This window comes from Ambystoma mexicanum, chromosome 13 (assembly GCF_040938575.1).
Source record: "Ambystoma mexicanum isolate Mex_15411 chromosome 13, UKY_AmexF1_1, whole genome shotgun sequence".
Lineage (NCBI taxonomy): Eukaryota > Metazoa > Chordata > Amphibia > Caudata > Ambystomatidae > Ambystoma > Ambystoma mexicanum.
Genome location: NC_090938.1, coordinates 239,312,348 through 239,328,854, shown reverse-complemented (window position 1 = coordinate 239,328,854; position 16,507 = coordinate 239,312,348).

Sequence of the window (16,507 nt, the reverse complement as noted above, 5' to 3'; positions counted from 1 at the left end):
GCTTTAACGGCCCGCCATCCCGAGCTAAGGCAGGCCCTAGTGAAGCGAGGGCCTTAGCTCGGACTGTGGGCCATTAAATACTAGTACAAAGAAAACTATTCCCCTACATGCGAAATAATCTGAAAGGACCTACAAATATGGAATATTTTACCAGTTTCCATAAGGGAACGTAAAGAAGTGACCAAAATGAAAACCTTGTCCAAATTGCTTCCTCTTTCACTGCCTAACATTGCCCAAAGACGGGCGCGAATTAGACAAAGCTATATCAAAATTCATTAGGGCAGGGAAGAAACCCAGAAATAATCATAGTACATTCACTCTTATTAAGGAGGAGGGAGCTCTTTCCCTCCCCGATCTACTTTAGGGCAGCCAAGTTCTACTACATAACGACATGCATTGGAGGTCGAGGGGGCAAGGCGAGGACAAAGATTGAGGAGACCTACTTGACCCCATATGGCATTAGTGCTCTTCCCTTCAACAATTTGGCTGAACAGTGCAAAGTCCTGAGAGTGAAGACATACAACCACATGCATTTAGCACTTACAAAATGACAGACTATAAATCATAATGGAAAGCTAGCATCTCAGCTGCTAACTAATGCAACCTTGTTGCAGAATAGAGACCTGAAAGAAATATTGAGATACACATCCTTACTCAACTAGGTTTGCAATACATATATGTTTCTAGATTAAAAAAACAGTTGAAGCCTTTGATAACCTTAGATAGGAATCCCATGTACAACACCACTCCTTCTGCAATTATCTTCAGATCAGTCATTACATCTACACTACAATGCTCAATAGGAAGGGATCAGACGGCCACCCACAACTACAACAAAGTTGATTTTATATTTCGCTAGGAGGATAGTGACCAGACGGGTAGGTTGCTGTGCCCCTCTCCTCAGCTCCACCACCACGCAGTGTGATTACACCCTGGAACATGGTGGTGGAACTGTCCTTGATCGAGGGCCTGCAGCGGCACCCTCATGTTTTTCGGATCATCTGCTCCCTTTCCAAGATGGTGGACGTGATGTCCGCATTGATCAAAGGGCTTTGCCTCAGCCCTACTTCCAGCCTTCCATGCCTCTGATAGGCTGACTCCTGAATATGGTGTGCTATTGGTGGGGAGTCGGCAGAGGGATCCGGCAGGCAAAGCCGGCTCCGGTTGAAGGGCCACTGTCTGGGCCTGCCCTGCCACCAGCCACCTTCTCTTTAATATTGGATGTGAATTGACGACAGCGCCACATCTCTCTCTGACACGTGTCTGGCTCCGCCTGACATCCTCACTCTGCCCGCTGCAGCAGGCGTTGTCCTCCACCTTGAAAGACGAGACTCTGCTGGCATGTGCCTTTTCCGACTCACCGCTCCGCTGTCCCAGTGGCTCGTTCTAGCTCCACTTGACTGCCCTGCTGATGGTTCCCGGCAGGCAGTGACTGGAGTTGCCCTGGCGTCTGTCAGGACTCAGTCCACATGTGGCTCTAAGCTGCCTCTTGCACGAACCAATAAAGCTGGTACACCGAATCGCCTAATGCCAAAGAATGCATTATTTTGCTTTCACAAGCGCTTCGCCCCAGGTTTACAGAAAGCGTTGTTGCTCGGTCGGTACAGGTTACCACGGAAACTAGGGAAACCTGGGCAAGCTCTTAGTCACGTGATCCACGCAAAGAGACACGCAGTAGCCAAGTCACGTAACTGAAACAACTTAAGCATGCCTTCCTCAGAGGAACAGCGCTTCTGATTGAAGTTGCTGGTGGTTATCGTGTTTTCCGTTCTGCTTCCTTGATTCCCCGTTTCCGCACAGCTTTTCTCTTGGACTTCATTTGCTCATCCCTCGTCTGTACCTTGCTCCTGATTAATGCCGGACCCATTGCCGGCTCCACGGACTGATTTTCTGAACGCTTTGTACTCCTACGCTCGCTCAACGCTAGACTCATTGCCTTCTCATCAGATTGTAATTTGGAACTCTCTGCAAACCTTTGCACGCTCAACCCCACCTTCATCTCTCCAGCATATTACACCTTTGCCTATTAGTGAACTCATTACATCTTCCCTTCATGCACGGACTAGAGATTTCCTTGTGCACCCCCTGGATTGGATAGGTGTCCTCGTGCCGTTGGGTTAGGTTTTGGACTTCTTCTTCTTCTGGATTCACCTGGTTGTTTGCTTCTTTTCCTGGAACTCCTGGATCATTCACTTCCTCTGATTTACCACATTACTCAACCTTGGTAACGAACCTCCCTTCTGTTAATTACTGTATTCCCTGGTTTTAAATCCCTCGTATGTGTATTTTATGGTTCTAGGTACATCATACTGGCTCTGACATTCCGGAACCATCTCTCTGGTGTTTGCCTACCTGGCCTGTATAGGACACGCTCTACCCAAGAAGTTAGCCTGATCCTTTACCCTTCATTTCTTTTCTACTTGTGTTGCTCTACTGTGCTAAATTGTGTCTCTTGCCTTGTATCCGGTGGTGTCGCGGTTGAGTCCCTATCTTCCGATCAATAGACACCTTGGGTTGTCACATTTGAACAACCAAGGGGTACGTTGGTAGGAAGAACTCGTTGTCTATGGTCACAAGTCCTACAGCCTTCCTGATCCATGGCGGGAAGTTCTGTCATTCCTTCAGAGAGGCTCAGGGGAGAAAGGGTGTTCCCTAACAAAATAGGAAGCCTTTTAAACTAATAACTATTGACACCTGCGACCCACTGGCGACCATTTTTCAATTGGTCTCAGAGCTCAAGGCAGATAGGACAGTGGCTAATGAGGCCACTCAACATCGTATTGATGCCCTTCAGACACGACCCCCGGAGCGGAAGCACCCGCTCCTGCGGTACCTTCTAGCTCAGGTTATTCACTAACTCGACAGGATCCTGTTCCTGTACTGATGTCGGCTCAGTTTCCTTTGGGCCCTCCAGAGCGAATCAATGGGGATCCAAAGTAGTTTAGAACTTTCATTTATCAGTGCCGACTCCATTTGTTGTCCCGCCCAGCGTCATTCCCGGATTCCACCACCAAGGCAGCGTTTGTCTTGTCTTATTTGGGCAGAACCGCCGCCGCATGGGCCAATCCTTTGTTGGAAGAGGGCAGCTACATGCTGTAAGATTGTGCTGCCCTAATCACTGCAATGGGTCGTGTTTTTGACACGCGGTACAGATCACAAGCCACCGATTTGGAACTCCTCGGCTTACATCAGGGAGATACTACTCTACTGACTTATTTAGCAAAATTCAATCAGCTGGTAGCCGAGACGAGCTGGCCAGAGGAGAAAAAGGCAGCCATTTTTTACCAGGGCTTGTCTGATTTAAGGATTTCCTGGCTACTGGTCCTGTGGTACCCACGGCCTTGAATGAACTGTTGGACCTGGTGCTTCAGGTTGATGCCAAGAAGGCAGAAAGAAAAGTGGAGAGAAGACCTTCACCTCCCGTCTCTATGCGCTCTGATACCACAGTCAATGGGGATAGTGAACCTATGCAAATTGGCCCAGTACGAGGTCCGTTGTCTTAGGCGGAGAAGGAGAGAAGGAGGAAGGAAAACCTCTGCCTCTACTGTGGGTCTTCTGAGCATTTCTTGTGGTCTTGCCATAAAAGGCTGGTCACACGTCCAGGAAACGCCAAAACTCGACACTAGACAGAGTCCGCTTGTCGAGTGCTTTCCCCTCAGACTCCTCTGCTTTGTTCCCTTTTACGTTCTCTGTGGTGTTTTTGTTTCATTTGGGTAAGTCCTGGAACGCTTTAGCGGTCTTTGACTCGGGGGCCACAGGCAATTATGTTAATGTATAGTGTGCCCGGGAAATGGGTATTTCTGTGTCGCAAAACCATGTCTGGAAGTCGTCAACACTACCCTTCTTTCAGGTCTGGTTACTGAACGCACTGTTGATTTGCATATGTCCACTGAGTGTGGCCATTCGGCGTCTATCACTTTCGACCCGATACCCGCCCCTCAGTACAGAGTCATTTTGGGCCTTTGCTCACCCTCCACAACCCGGTCATTGACTAGTCTGGTCATGAGGTTAGTTTCTCTTCTGAACGTTGTCTGATCCACTGCATGAGCACAGATGCTGAAAGTCCATCTAGTCCTAGCGGTCCGCTTCTGGATGCTGCTCTGGTCGTTGGGGCTGTGGCTCCTTCTCCCCTTCCACAAGAATATGAAGGGTTTAGTGATGTCTTCAGCAAAGGCAACGCTGAGGAACTACCTCTGCATTGGCCCTACGATTGCCCCATTGACCTGGTTCCAGGAGCCAAGATTCCGGTTGGTTGTGTGTATTCCCTAACTCAGAGCGAAAACATAGTATTGAAGGAATACATAGACAAGGCCCTTTGTATGGGATTCATACGCCTATCTAGGTCTCTGGCTGCCAATCCATTGTTCTTCATCTGAAAGAAGGAAGAGAATCTGAGGCCCTGTATTGATTACAGGGCTCTCAACGCCATTACAATCTCCAATTAGTACCCCTTGCCTTCGATTTCTGTACTTTTGGATCAGCTGGAGACTTCTGTCATGTTCACCAAGCTGGACCTGCGCGGGGCCTACAATCTCATAGGAATTCGTATAGGCGACGAGTGGAAGACCACTTTCAAGACTCGGTACAGTCTTTTTGAGTACTGCGTTATACCCTTCGGGCTTTGCAATGCCCGGCCACGTTTCAGTTCTTTATAAACGACGTGCTCCGGGACATGATGGATCAGTATGTTTTGATTTACCTCGACAACATTTTGATTTATTTTCCGTCCTTTGATCAACATGTCTTGCATGTCTCTTCAATGTTGCAGCGTTTGAGGGAAAATCATCTCTTTGCCAAACTTGAGAAGTGTATATTCCATGCCACAGAAGTGGAATTCCTTGGCTACGACCTGACCAGTAAGGGGGTGAAAATGAACCACACCAAGCTTAAGGCAATCCTAGAGTGGCCAGTCCCTACCATCATAAAGGCATTGCAGTCCTTCCTGAGATTCGCCAATTATTATAGGCGATTCATTTGGTCCTTTTCGTCCGTGTTAGCGCACTTAACCGTGCTTACCAGTAGCAAGGTTCCCTTCTCATGGGGCCCAGGAGTCATTTGACACTCTCAAAGTTGCCTTCACCACTGCACCTATCATGCAGCATCCCGATCCGGCCATTCTGTGTGGAAGTGGACACCTCTGGGGTGGCCATTGGTGCCATTTTAGAACCGGTGTAAAACAATGAGCACACCTGTCATTCAGTGGATTTTGGTAATTCTTACGAAATATTGTGATGTGGTTATCTGGTAAATTTTTTAGTAAATTTGAGGTGCGGGGGAGATAATCTCAACCTTGGCATCTGGGTTGGAAAATAGCATGAACAAAGAGGATGTTCCCAATGTGGGGAACTCCCATCCCCTGCACACTATCCACTGTCTGTGTAAACAAATCAATAGTTTATACAAGTGGTGAAGGATCACCGGGCAATAGAACTATCGCCTAGTGCAACCACTCGTTGCTACTTAGTACAATTTGTTGCAATTTTTCATACAATGTAAGAGAACATTTTCGTCAAAAAACAGATCATTCATAAGTGACATTCTTCCAAGTTTATCACAAGAACTTCAGATTTATTGTATTTGATGGCCTAATGCGTTTTGAGAATTCACTCTTCATCAGGGGCAAAATAAATATTTCATAAGTTTCTACAAAATAAGAAAAAAATAATGACAAACCTTAGTTTACCAGTTTGGCATAATATAATATGATTCAAAAAAACTTCACGTCAATGCCTGCCCCAATAGTTCAGAAGATATGACTGTGTGCCCTTTTATGTTAATACTTCAATTTCCAAATAAAGAACATGATCATATACAGTTCACAACAAAAATCCACAGACTTTTCGTGTTACAAATCAAAACAAAGTTCATCTATGGAGGTCAATATTATATTGTGCTTCATTTCTTCTGGGTATAATTGTGTTACCGGGAGCAATTTCGTCAGGTACAAATGTCCGTACCTGTGAAATAATTAAATAAACACTGTTTGAGATTTTCTGAATGCGAAAGTATGTGGAGGGTGTTTCTCCACTGTTACATATTAAGTTAAAAGGTGCTATCCGTTTCGTATGGTGCCCATTAGTTATGGCTGTTCTCGTGGTAAAACCAATTAATGGCAAATGACTGATGGGAACAAATATGATTCCCTTTGGGGTAAGTGCGGAAGATCTACGTTAGCACTGAGGGTAGGGTAATATGGCAAAGGAATGGTTCCTATTGAAACATGAAGAAATCAATATCCACAAAACTTTTGCAATTGAACTTATCAACATCATCTTGTATAATAATTACTTCAGATTTAACAATCAGTACTATCTACAGACATCCGGGATCTCCATGGGCTCATTAGTGGCCCCCTCGTATGCAAACATTTTCATGTATTATTTTGAATGACTTTTGTTCTGGAAAATCCCGTTTGGAAACCAAAAATCAAGTGCTGGTTAAGATACATTGACGATGTGTTTGGTATATGGATCGGTACGGAGACAGAGCTTTTGCTCTTTTGGGAATACGTAAACAGCTGCAATAACAGTATCAAATTTACCATTGAAATTGGTAAACCAACCATCAACTTCTTGGACACAACAATTGAAATCACAAATCAAAGTCTCAAAACCCAGGGGGGCGCTGTTGGACGCCGACGGTAATGGCCGCGTGATCGAGTAGCTGTGCCGTAATCTGAAGATCCAAACTGAAATCCTGCGAATTCTGGGTGAATGACCATTATATCCAAGTTGGACTGTGTGACTAAACCCCTGATGCGCCTTCCGCTCCATCCCGAACTGCCCAAGCCTGGATATTTGTGGAGTTATATCGTCTTGAAGAAACCGCTGGCTCCCTGCGTGAGAGCCGCGGCTGCATTGTGCCTCCCGCCCCTCCCCCTCCAAGACCTGGCCGCGCCTCTTTGGGGGAGCAGGAGATCGCCCTGCGGAACCTCCACTAGCGGTTTCTGCCGTCGGCTGCTGTCTGCGGGACGGACACTGGAAAATCGGAGCGGCCGGAGCCAGTGGGGAGTCTGATTCTCCTGAGGCCGCACTGGGGCTGACTGAGCCTCCCTCCCCCGAGCGAGTGGCTGTCCAGCGAGAGTAGGGGCTACTATCCCCCTTTCCATCATCGTTGCAGATCGGGGCCAAGGCTCCATAGTGGTTGCCCGTGACGGGCTGTGGAGTCCCCCCTCCCCACCGGAGACATCGGGTGATGCCGCGGAGGCCTACATCCTGGAGCACCAGCGGGTGCTGTCCGGCGGGCCGATGCCGAATTGAGCCGCCCCTCCCTGTGGGGCACGGGGCGAACGTGAGGGCGGGCGGTCCTCGATGCGGGCCCTCCGCGCCAACTTGCGGTATTGAGAGGAGACCCCCCCTGGCTGCCAGCTTTACCCCTGAGGCAGATTGGGCACTGGGCCCCACAGCAACTGCTCACAGCAATCCAAACTTTCTGGCCAACCCATACTCACCAGGTCACATCAGCGAGGCCGGCCATCAGAGAACGCATGGCTGGCAAGGACAGCACCCATCCCTTGGAGGCTGCCAGGCGTGGTGGGGGTTGAGTGGCTCGTGCCCGAGGGACAGGCCCCCGCCTGCCATCTGATTGCAGGTGGGGCAGATATCCCCTCACCGGCGGCCGCCATGTGCGCTGTGTACGAGTGGCAGGCCTGTTGGGTACAGGATGCGCCCGCCACCTTCCACAAGCGGGCTGCCAGGTAGGTGGAACTTTACATGAAAAGTGTCAACACAGCATGCATCATTAACTGGCCCCAATATCCATTCTGATTAAACCCCTGCACAAGAGGGTGGTGCGTGGCATCCCGGAAGCGAAGTCCACCTCCCACATCCTAAATTGCACGGGTCACCGGTCGGGTGGGGTGTTCGCCTACCAGCATTCACCAATAAGGAGAACTGCATGGAGTGGAGTGTGTTGTGGTGGACGGGTGACACGGCTGGCGTCCACATCCTGTAATTATTGCCGGACTGCATCAGTAGGGCTACCTTATACCTAAATTGCCACTGGCACGACATTTGGTCACTGACGGCCTGATACCCCTTTCACAAAGGCACTCCCTGTTTCCTGCGACCCAACCAACGCAATACCACTACAGAAGGCATGACCAGAGGCAATAAAACCAACAAAAAAGGCCCAATGAGTGCATTTACGAATACAACACAGGAGGGCAGGAGCAATGAAATCCTACATACCGGCCAACCAGTGCCTCAAGGCCCGGCTGATGGCACACCTGACCCATATATGGCAGCCGGGCTGGTTTTGAGACAGTAAACTCCAAGTTAGACAAAATGGGGCCCACGATGGTATCAATCAAGGGTGATTTACACAATGTGAGCACGCGAATGGCTGAGGCAGAGACTTGAATTTGTACATTAGAGAATGTGACAACCACCCATGGCAAGGATATTGATTCCATCAAAAAGAGCCTTTCCCAAGTACAAATGAAATGCAACGACCTTGAATCGAGGTCACGCCGCAATAATATAAGAATAGTCGAGCTGGCAGAAAAACAAATCAACATCCCAATGGAGGTGTACCTTGAGGAGGTGATTCGCACTGTCTTCCCGGATGCCCAATTTTCGCAACAATTCTTAATAGAAAGGGCCCATCGATCTCTGATTGCTCCTCCTAAACCTGGGCCACCACCGCTACTGTATGATTCCAATAAGATACTGTTAAGACGGATTTCTGAACTCTGTCCTGGTGGCGCAGAAGTTCAGAAGGCCAACCTAATTACTTGGAACAGGGTAACCTCTGGACAAGCCAGACCAATCAAGGTAGCCCGCAATGAGCACACAAAGCAAGGACACTTACAAACTACTCCAAACAGGTGTTATATTAAAAATATATACACATTTATTCCAAGGCCTTTAAAACAATGACCGTAGCGAGAAATCACAATACAACTCTAGTAAACCAACACATACCATACCAATACAATATATATACAAATACAACAAGTCTCAAGCGTTAGATGCACGAAATGTGTAGTCCACCTAAAAGGGAAGGAAAACAGGCAGTGCGAAATAATGCTTAGACCCAGTCCGCCTTCAGAGGCACCTAACTAAAAGGAAGTCCGAGCCCTACGAAGAGTGGAGCCTTGTGCTCAAAAGTACCTGCACACGCTGGTGCCAACGGGCAAAAGGGGAGTCTCTTCGAGGGAAATCAGGCAGTTCAGTTTAGTGCCTAAATGAAGAAGAACAGTGTTCCGCGACTCAAGCGCAGCCTCCACTGTGGGCAGAAGCAGAGCGCGAGTACGGAAAGGCGTGCTGTTTAGACACAGCGGGGAAAAGCTATGGGCTCCTGCAGGAGGGCGACAAGTTCCTAGCTATGCTACTCACCGGTCCCCGATGCAAGCAGACCCAGGCTTCTCCGCGTCAGTTTCAGTCGCTGGCAGGTTCAGAAGAGCAGGGGACATCTCGTCGTCGTGTTGCGTCTGCAGCAGCAGAGTTGAGTAAAAGACGTCCCAAACGAAGGAACCCGCACAGATTGTTACCACAGCAGGGCAACGGAGCGGCCGTGTGTATCTGAGCCAAATGTACACTACTCACTTCAGACCTGGGAACGCCAAGTGTACGAATCGTGTGAGAGTGACAAGGACTCGAAATACTACACAACCTGGCGGCGGTTACAGAGCAAGACTCCTGTGTAAGCTGGTCAGTCTGCTGGATGGCCCAGAGACGCTTCCGAAGGCTTACGAGCAGGAGATGGTGAAGATGCCGAGAACAGCTGTTCCCGCTATTCCAAGGGTCGAAGTACCAGTACAGGCCTTCTGGTTCGATCAAAGGTAAAAAGGGTTTCACAAGGCGACAGCAGTGCAGAGGAGAAGTCCTTCAGCGGGTCACCAGCGATTCCTCGGTTCAGCCTCTTGGTTGCAGGATACTTGGCTCCTGTATTCCTTCGTTCGTGAGAACTCAGGAGATCGACATGGTAGTGGTGTGTCCAGCCCCCTCTTATCCACGGTTCCCTTCGCGCCAAAACGGAGGGGACCCAATGGGAGATCCGCTCATCAACACTCACACCATTCGTGGACCTATCACGGACCACGGTGGTCCCAGGCATTAACAACACCCTAGACTCTCTGGCACCCAGGATGTGTATTGGGACCAGACATCCCAGCCCACATCCTGGAGGCACACACCAGGCATGTAGAAGCCCGCAAAAGCATCCGTGTTTCGCGGAAAACTACATGCCCAAATAAGGAAGGCCCCGGGTCGGCTCGACCTGGGGAAGGTGAAGGGAGCAAGACGGTCAGCGGACAGGACAAAGGAGCCTCGTGGTCTGGCCATTTTGGGAGCCAGGCCACCATTTTGGGTTAAGCGCGAGAAACACGCTTAGAACGCCAAAAGGAGCTCAAAACACAAGAAACGATCGCTGCCACCATTCCCGTCCGTGAATCACTTGCACCGATCAGTTACAGTCCTAAAAGAGTATCTAGGGCCCCTAGAAGGCTAGAGACCCAAGAGAGCAGTAACTTAGCTTACAGTGCCCTCTTGTTTCATGTTGCACGAAAGCCGCAACATGATAAAAGAAACTACGGAAAACAGCGTTTCCCGGTACTGACTGTCTTAAGGGCATGGAGCGAAAGCCCAGAGGAGTGCGGCAGAAGGCTGCACTTCTCTGGCAAAGTTGAGAACAAGATGAAAAACAACAGCAAAAAGTTTAGGGGTTGCCACATGGAAGGAAAATTACCTACAATTACGAAATCTTTCCTAACAGATACACATATATCCCGACTTTTCCAACTGTGTGCAGGCTGCACGCTGCACCTTCGACCAGGTTAAGAAATCTCTCAGAGCGCGTTCCATCCCATACGCATTGCTCTTCCTGGCCAAATTACGCCTTCAACATGAAGGGAGGGCACAGGTCTTTGAATCCCCGGAGGAGGCCATGAGGTACATTGAACATAATATCCCACAAACACAGAGAGACAAGAACTCACAGTCCAATTGGAATACTTGAAGTACGGACACCTGGATTCATATGATAATGGCGCAACAGCCATCGGAATGGTCTGGTCGGTAGAGTGACAAAGACAAACCCACCAACCAGGGCTGCCCGATTATCTTTCTCAATAGTTGAAGTTAAGTTTGGATTTTACACTGTCCAGTTGGGGGGATAGTGAGGGAGGCGGGAGGGGAGACTACAGGGTCTGTTGCCCACGAGTTGGAACGCACAAGGCACATCACTGTGAAGTAAGTGAGATGGAATACAGTATCGAACAAATTGAATCACATCGAGGAGGAGATGAAAACATCACAAGCATGGGCATGAGAAATACCAATAAGTTATCGCCGCAATCAATAAGGCTCAAACCATGGGAGGTCTACGACACCGACCCCAATGGCAACTAAGGGACAAGGAGTTAAATTGCTCACCTGGAACATCAGGGGACTAGCCCACCCAATAAAGGCAAGAAAGGTTCTGGCATACGCGAATCGACACAAGTTGGACATTCTCCTCCTACAAGAAACCCACGCCACAAAAAAGATCACCGACACATTTGCACGAAACTGGGGACCCTTGACGGTGGCCACAAACTACTCCACAATGGCAAGAGGAGTACTCACAATTGTGCACAAACGCCTAAACTTTCAGATGACCAAATCCATCACAGACGATGAGGGGCGCTATGCGATCCTATGGGGGCAACTACATAACCAAGAGGTTATTATTGTAAATACTTATGGCCCAAATCTCGACAACCCGGCGTTTTACCTTCAGATGGTAGAGCTACTGTCACCTGTTGGCACCGCAACAGTGATTTGTGGTGGAAATCTCAATCTAATACTGGACTTGGGCCTTGACCGCTCCACGGGACATTGCAAGCAGCTTACTAAAGCGGCATTGACTCTGAAGCAAGCAATGGTCACTCTACTGCTGGTAGATACTTGGCGCAAATTACATCCTCTAGAGAGAGAGTATACATTTTATTCCGGGGCTCATGGCTGCAGCTCGAGAATTGATTACTGGTTATGCTAACCGGGGTTGATCGCTGAAGTGGAGCACTGTGAAATCCTTCCGAGGACAGTGTCGGACCATTCCCTGGTCCTCTTACCACCAGAACCTGGCACCTTCCCCCTAATATGCTGAGAGATGAAGCAGTTGTAGAACCTCTCCGAATTGAAATCGAAGAATTCTTTCTACGTAACGAAAGATCAGTACAATCCTTGCAATCGGTCTGGGAGTCGTTCAAGGTGTGGCTGAGAGGACAGCTGATGGTAACATCCTATGGCATCTTGAGGGACATAAGAAAGGAACTCGCCCAAGCCGAGAGAGAGCTCCGCAATCTCGAAGTCCAGCAGCCCGCCAAGGAGGGGAGGGAACACCACTGAAAATTCAGGCTCAAATGGACATATATAAAGGCCTAGCCGATAGAGAATTGCATTTCATCTCCTAACCCATACGGGCACGGAGATATGGGGAAGGGAACAAGGCCAGCAAATCCATGGCGACTCTAATCAGAACTGAGATTCGAGCTAGACAAATCTCCAGCATCTTCGACTCCACTGGGTCGGTTCAAACATCCCCAGAAGCAATCAACAAAGTCTTCAAGCAGTTTTGTACCACACTATATGCCAACGCAGACTCAGCTGAACTAGAAAATCTCAAAGGCTATATTGACTCTATCCCGTTGCCTAGTCTGGACGAAGAACAGAAGCTAAAACTCAACCTCCCACTGACAACTGAAGAAATCGCACCAGCCATTGCCGACTTACGAGCGGGTAAGGCTCCGGGATCGGACGGGATTCCAGTCGAATCTTACAAAACATACAAGGACGAAATAGCCCCTAGGCTGCGCGCAGTTTGGGAAGACATACTCGAGAGGGGTATGCTGCCAACCACCATGAGGGAGGCAGTCATTTCAGTTCTGCTTAAACTGCACAAGCCCCCCCAGAACCCCTCATCCTATCTCCCTTTGTCCCTCATTAATTCAGACACTAAAACCTAAGCCAAAGCGATAGCAAACCGCCTGACCCCATACATGAACAAATTGATCCACACTGATCAATCGGGATTTATCCCAACACGCTCAACCGCACTGAATCTGCAGAGGTTTTTTGCTATCACATCACAACTTGATCCTAAAGCCAAAGCTGCCGCAATCACCCTAGTCGCAGAAAAAGCATTTGACTCTGTTTCATGGAACTATATGTTTTCGATCCTATCAAAAATGGGGAATAGGGTATATTCGTGTGCTATATAAGCAGCCTGCTGCAATGGTGAGAACAAACAATACTATGTCATCCCCCTTCACACTCGAGAGAGGTACCCGTCAAGGCTGCCCTCTCTCCCCCTTCATATTTGCCCTCACAATTGAAGGTATGGCGGCCAAGGTCAGACACGAACACACATGGAGGGGCATCCGTATCAGAGGTTCCCCGCAGCTCCTTTCATTATACGCCGACGACACAATGATATATGTCAGATACCCTGAGACACACCGACCTCCTATCATGAAGGAAATATCCACTTTCTCCACTTACTCTGGTTACAAGATAAACCAAACAAAGTCAGAGGTTATCCTGCTGACTCCAACCACCTTACAGTCTCCGGCTTTAACTGGGTTTAAGTGGTCCCCCACTACTGCTCGCTACCTAGGAATTATAATGTCTACAGACAGACAAACACTCCTCACAAATAATCCCGAAGCATATTTACACACCCTAGAGCACAAACTAAAAATCTGTGGGGCATTACCGATATCTATATACGGCAGGGTCGCCCTGCTTAAAATGGTTGTGGTCCCTAAACTCCTTTACTTGTTTTGTGGTGTCCCTGTATGGCCAGGAAGGGAATTCTTTCAAAAACTGCAAAAACTTTCCACCGCTTTTGTGTGGGGAGGCAGAGCAGTCAGGCTCAATTGGCAAAAGATGTGTGAAAGATACGAAACTGGCGGCCTAACGGGCCCTGATTATTTACTATATTATCACACAGCACATGCTAATTACGCTCAATACTGGGCTGCCACAGCCGAACCACATGCCCATGTACGAGCCGAAAAGTTTGCAGCAGCCCCCTCCAATATTCAGGCATTGCAGTTCACTATAATCAAGGGGAACATCACAGATATAGAGCCCGTGGCCACTATGGTACCTGCCTGGTCGTCCCTATTTACTAGAGTGGGATGCGAAACCCCATATTGGCCATTTCTCTCCTTGTGGCACTACTCTGGTTTAGAACCCACATTCGACACCGCACTTCAAACAAGATGGGACCCCAATAAGGAGATGAGACTAAGAGATCTGTACCCCGAAGGCAAGTTCGCCACACTACAGTTAGTGCAGGATAAGCTGGGCGCCGGACTCATCATAACCCTACAATATTACCGCCTAAAAGCAGCATGCAGAAAAAAATGGCCCACATATCCAGATGCCCCAGAACCACACCAATTCATAACGGCTACCATGACGCAACACGGGTTTACAGGAACAATATCTAGCCTATACAGGGCAGCACAGGCACATACCACTTCCAAAAACTGTATGAAACAAAAATGGGAGCGTGACCTGGGAATCACTATTGAGGATACCAAATGGCCCAGATATTGCCAGCACACTAAATCCATCTCGCTCAACGCCAACTTTAGATTAATACAATTTAAGATCCTGAATCATCTACACATTACACCACACAAGGCATCCAAATTTGACCCAGCACGAGAAACAAACTGCCCCAAATGCAACTCCAACATGGCGAACTCTATTCATATGCATTGGAACTTCCCCCCGGTCAGGGCATTCTGGGAAGAAGTTGCCGCGACAGTCAGCGCCATCGTTGGGCTTCCTTTACCGGCAAACCCGCTGAAGTACCTGCTGGGCGACATTGGCAAGGCACCGGTCAAGACCCGCCGTTTTGTAGCTATTGCAGGGGCGGTCGCCAAGAGGAACATACTGCAGGCCTGGAAAGCTAAAACAGCCCCAAATCACAAGACCTGGTTGAAGGACTTACTATATGTCCAAGAGAATGAAGAACAATATGTTTGATCCGTGTCGGCGGTGTGCAGACCTAAGGACATATGGGCCCCAATGCGTGCATACCTATCAACTACCCAAGACAGTGAAGATGAGACCAACTCCTGAACACTCCAATAGACTGTCGGATGCGCTCGACTGAATAACACGAATTGTAAATTCAAATGCTATGTTCGATTATGTTGTCCAACTCAGTGATGTGGAAATTTATATACGCAAAATGCGTGTCAAAGTTAAAGTGCATGTTAAACAACTCAGTTAGGAGGGGGTCACTCTCGATCTCAGAGGGTAAGAAAAATTACAGTTCGTGCTTATATTCTTTTCCCTTTGCATATTACCCTACCCTCAGTGCTACCATATATCTTCCGCGCTTACTCCATTAGGAATCATATTTGTTCCCATCAGTCATTTGCCATTAATTGGTTTTACCACACGAACAGCCATAAATAATGGGCACCATACGAAATGGATAGCACATTTTGACTTAATATGTAACAGTGGAGTAACATGCCTTTGCATTCAGAAAATCGAAATCAGTGTTTATTTAATTATTTCACAGATACAGACATTTGTACCTGACAAAATTGCTCACGGTAACACAATTATATCCAGAAGAAATGAAGCACAATCAATAAATCACAAGGTCAGCATACTCAACTTCTCTATCCTCAATATCATATTGACCTCTATAGATGAACTTTGTTTTGATTTGTAACACGAAAAGTCTGTGGATTTTTTTTGTAAATTGTATATGATCATGTTCTTTATTTGGAAATTGAAGTATTAACATAAAAGGGCACACAGTCATGTCTTCTGACCGATTGGGGCAGTCATTGACGTGAAGTTTTTTTGAATTATATCATATTATGCCAAACTGGTAAACTAGGTTTTGTCATTACTTTTTTGTTATTTTATAGAAACTTATGAAATATTTATTTTGTCCCTGATGAAGAGTGAATTCTCGAAACACATTGGGCCATCAAATACAATAAATCTAAAGTTCTTGTGATAAACTTGGAAGACTGTCATTTATGAATTATCTGTTTTTTGACAACAATGTTCTCATATTATATTAAAAATTGCAACAAATTGTACTAAGTAGCAATGATGGTTGCACTAGGCGATAGTTCTATTTCCCGGTGATCCTTCCCCACTTGTTTAAACTATTGATCTGTTTACACAGATAGTGGATAGTGTCCAGGGGACGGGAGTTCCCCACATTGGGAACATCCTCTTATTTCACACGGTGCCATTTTGTCACAAAAGTGCACAGATACTGGCGTGTTGCATCCGGTAGCATTCTTCTCCCGGAAGCTTACACAATATGAACTTAATTATACAATTACTGAGCGGGAGTTGTTGGCGGTTCGGGACACTTTTATGGAATGGAAACATCACCTTTTGGGGGCCTCTCACCAGGTACAGGTGTACACAGATCATTGCAATTTGCTTGCTTTAAGGTCTGTGAAGTGTTCCAGGGCTCGATAGGCTCGTTGGCATGAGTTTTTTTGCAATGTTCGACGCCACCATCTCAT